Source organism: Mandrillus leucophaeus, unplaced genomic scaffold (assembly GCF_000951045.1).
Source record: "Mandrillus leucophaeus isolate KB7577 unplaced genomic scaffold, Mleu.le_1.0 Scaffold408, whole genome shotgun sequence".
In the NCBI taxonomy this organism is placed as follows: Eukaryota; Metazoa; Chordata; class Mammalia; order Primates; family Cercopithecidae; genus Mandrillus; species Mandrillus leucophaeus.
In genome coordinates this window covers 2026428-2027211 of record NW_012104343.1, presented here as the reverse complement: position 1 = coordinate 2027211, position 784 = coordinate 2026428, and positions in this window count along the sequence as shown.

Sequence of the window (784 nt, the reverse complement as noted above, 5' to 3'; positions counted from 1 at the left end):
GGATTACAGATGTGAGCCACTGTGCCCAGCCTATGGGGAATAGTTTTAATTAAAAAAGAAGTTGTTTCATTTCAGCCTCTACCATAGTCTCTTGGATTCACTTGGTGTAATGTGACAGAACTTTACGTGTTAAAAGTTTTGTTTTGATTTTGTTTTCTTATTTCTAAGCTTTTTATGTGTCTTGCTACCAATATTTTTATGTGTTGAAGTTATCTAGATTGTGTACACAAAGTAAACATGTACAGAGTTGGCCGTCTGCCTTTTTGTTCTAAGAGGCAGAACATGAAGGTGTAGCTATTTGGATCTAGTGGAGCATAATATTCTTGAATGATCTGGTCTGGTGAATTATGAGTGTGTATTTGTTTGAGGAGTCTTGCTCTGTCATCCAGGCTGGAGTGCAGTGGCGTGATCTCGGCTCACTGCAACCTCTGCCTCCCGGGTTCAAGTGATTCTCCTGCCTCAGCCTCCTGAGTAGCTAGGATTACAGGCGTGCACCACCACGCCTAGCTAATTTTTGTGTTTTTGGTAGAGACGGTTTCACCACGTTGGTCAGGCTGGTCTCAAACTCCTTTCTGACTTTGTGATCTGCCTTCCTAAGCCTCCTGAAGTGCTGGGATTACAGGCGTAAGACACCGCGCCCATCTGTGTGGTGTGATCGTAGCTCACTGCAGCCTCGAACTCCTGGGCTCAAGCCTCCGGAATAGCTGGGACTACAGGTGTGTGCCACCATGCCTAACTAATTTTTAAAATTTTTATAGAGATAGTCTCACTATGTTGACCAGCC